General features: G+C 48.9%; 1 pseudogene; it reads right to left on the bottom strand.

Moving 5' to 3' along the window:
- Positions 1–187: 187 nt before the first annotated feature.
- LOC116091622 overlaps positions 188–3,474 on the bottom strand; it is an 18,146-nt pseudogene continuing 14,859 nt past the window's right edge.

Genomic DNA, 3,474 nt, shown 5'->3' with positions numbered 1-3,474 from the left:
CCCCAGCCAATCTACTACAAGAGTGGCTCCATGATACACTCTAAATGAAAAAACAAAACACAAAACAAGCACAAACTTCTCACAGATTGGGAGCAAGCAGTCCAGACCACTTTAACACTTAGAAAGCAATCAGTGGCTGAACATGATCCAGTGTCCTTTACGTGTACTCACTGCTACAGACACAGCTTCAGGAAGTCCTTGTCAAACAGCCACAGCCTGAAGAGCACTTTCTTTTCTTTCCTATGAGTTTGTCTAGAAGAGTGTGTGAGTGTGGGTTGACAGGCAGTTCACTGGCCTGATGGATGAATGGGTCGAGAGAGAGAGAGTGGAGTAGCTGCTGTTCACCATTACACTCATCCTCTTGATGAGGTCTGCAGGGTTCACACCAGTGGGACCCCGTCCAGCCTGCTCATGCCAGAGGCTCACTGAGTGCGTTTTATTTGTCACACAGTTGAGGCCAATGCTGTGGGAAGATGGTGCTGTTGACAGGTATGGAGTCCCAGAGGAGCCACAGTTTTTCCTAAAAGAGTCCACGGAATGAGAAGAGGAGAAGGAGGATGACGAAGAGGAGGAAGAATGAACTAACAGTGGGGAACTGTTTTTGCATTTCTTTCCTGAGCCACCCCTAGTACTGCTACTGGCATTGTGACAGTGCTGAGAGCAGAGGACTCCTTGGGCCTTATAGACTTGCTAGGTTTCAATTTCTGAGGTTTTCTAGACAGAGGGAAAGAGGGAACTGAAGAGAGGCCAGAGGGTATGGAAGGGGATGAGGGTGAAGCTGATACTTGTCTGGATTGCATACTGCACACAGGATCCATTGCCCCATAACCAGGAGGCTGTGCATTTAGCGTGGTTCTATGAGCTGGAACTGATTTGCAATTTGGGGAGATGCAGGTAGATGACAACAGGACTGGAAGTGCGGAGACAGTGGTTGCTGCTAAGTAGCTGATCCCATCTTGTGATCTCGGCACAGAATTTGTCCAGTGAGGAACACGGGCAGAAACAGGTGATGTGGTACAGGGCACTGGTACCCTTCCATAGCTGTGCATTCAAATGCTTCTCTACCATGAGGTCGAGGGCACAGAGAAGTCGGTTCCACCTGGAGCCAAACACATGATAACCTCTTCCAATCTGCCTGCTCCCAAATGTGCAAAACGATGCTGGCAGAGGGTGACAACCTGAATAGTGACAGTCCAGTTTCTCAACAGACTCTTCTCTGTTACCGCCTTCACCCTCCTCACTGGATAACCTAGAAGCTGGCTTAGTGGCAGGCAAGGGCAGGTGTGGAGACTCGAGGCCTGGAGGAAGGTCAATGGGGGTACTCCTTGCTGAGCTGGGCAGCCTGGAGGCCTTGGAAGACTAGGGGTATGAGGGGAATGAGTTTACTAGCTAAGAAAGGCTTTGATTCTGCAGGAAGGCATGGCTCCTGTGGCGTCCGAGCCGGGGTGGGATGCGGGTCCCTGAGTGGATGTGGTAGTTGCTGAGAATCCGGATGAAGAATCAGCTCCTTCTCCCTGGCTTTGTTTTTGTGCTCAGCTAATAGCACATCAAATCATTTTCTTCTACCCTGAACAGCTCTCCGCTGGATTAAGGAGTGTGTCTTGCAAGTCAAAGACCTGGTGCAGGGCTTCTTGGTATCCAGATCAATGACCCCACAGTGGATGTCAGGATCAAACTCTGTTTCCGAAAATCTCTTATTTAAAAACTTCTTGTTATTAGAACTGTCTTCAGATTTCTTTTCCAGAGTAGGCATTACAGGAATCCCTTTGCCATTCAGAATCTGTCCGGGTGAAGGCAAGGTTGGCTTTGGTATTGAGTTAAGGCCTGGCATGACTGCACAGCTCACAGTAGCAAAACAGGCTGGCCCCACTGTGGATTTCAGTAGTGTGCCATCCATCTTCGGATGCATCTTTTCCACTTTCACAGAGGGCATCATGACTCTTCCATGGGGGACTTTAATCTGTTGCACGGGATGCATGGGCTTCATGTTTCCCCTGAGCTGCAGTTTCCCTTTGGGCAATTTGAGTAACTTGGAGTTTGAGGATGTGCAAAGGACTCCTCCACTGGGAGGCCGGCTGCTTCCGCAGGCACCACCGCCTTTGCTTTTGGACAGAGAAGGGAAGAGGAAAAATACTGAAATGTGAGGAACAGTCAAAGAAGGCTTGCTAGATGAGCTATGTCTTCTTTAGTCTGCAGTCCAACTACCCAACAATGGTCAGCTGTGACTGTGAAGTCCAAGAATCTAGTAGTTGCTCAGTCCCACGAGGCTAGGTGTTGTTTCACCAACTTATACAGAAGTGTAGAAGTAGATTCCAACAGATGTGCTGGCAAATAAATGCAAGCAGGTAAAGAAGAGAATCTTCCTTCTTCCAATGTCCTTACGTAGGTCTCCAGCAGAAGGTGTGACAAGTTTTAATTCTTACTTACACCACATTCCTGCTAATCCCAAAGAGGAGAGGAGGAAAGACCAAATCAACATGGACAAACTAATTTAAGCAAGATCTTTTTTTCATTTGAGTACACTGTTGTTGTCTTCAGACAAACTGGAAGAGAACATTGGCTCCCATTACAGATGGTTGTGAGCCACAATGTGGTTGCTGGGAATTGAACTCAGGACCACTTGAAGAGAAGTCACTTCTCTTAACCACTGAGTCATCTCACCAGCCTCAGTTTACATTTTTCAAAACCTACTTTAATAAGAGTTCTTAACACTTCCATCTCCCTTTAGCACTATATGTCTGTTCTCAGCAAAACATCCTCTTATAAGACAGTTTCCAGGCCGGACCCGGAGTCTCCAGTGAGAGCCGCCATCCCCTCTCTGGTGAGTTCCTAAGCCGGGAGCATCCACCTGGGGAGGCAAAGGCTCCACGAGTCCAGGGGAGCCTCCGGGCAGCAGGGACCGGATCCTCTCAGCTTCCAACTAACAGAGGTGGATCAGCGACCTTAGCCGCCTCTCCCTTGCACGTGGAGAGTCTGCCCCCAGATGTTGAAGTCCAGAGCCAACATGAAAGGAAATAAAATGAAATAAAGGGTTCTTCTAGAAATAGGAGAAAAGATGGATAGATAAGAAGGGAAAGAAGTAGATAGGCTAGCCATACTTTACCGTGCCACGTGGTAAAAGTAAAAACATTAGACGACACGAGGTCTGGTCACTCAGCCATCTTCCATTTAATGTTAATGCCTTTGTTCCCGCAACAGGTAAAAACACTTGGGGCGAACCCCTCCCCCAAACTACGTCAGTATAATGGTCCAATTAGTAAGTTCCTTCTTGCTCGATGGAGGTGGAGTTTCTGAATGTAGCCGCTTCTACAGCGCTGCGTTACTGTCTGGGCTTTGGGGAGGGAGACCACACCCAGAGACCCGCCGGGACCCGGAGCCTCCAGTGAGAGCCACCATCCCCTCTCCAGTGAGTTCCTAAGCCGGGTGCATCCACCTGGGAGGCAAAGGCCCCATGAGTCGCAGGGGTCTTGCAGG

The sequence above is a fragment of the Mastomys coucha genome, unplaced genomic scaffold (genome assembly GCF_008632895.1).
Source record: "Mastomys coucha isolate ucsf_1 unplaced genomic scaffold, UCSF_Mcou_1 pScaffold15, whole genome shotgun sequence".
Classification (NCBI taxonomy): domain Eukaryota; kingdom Metazoa; phylum Chordata; class Mammalia; order Rodentia; family Muridae; genus Mastomys; species Mastomys coucha.
Note: the sequence above shows the minus strand (reverse complement) of the source record. Positions and strands in the feature narration are given on the sequence as shown.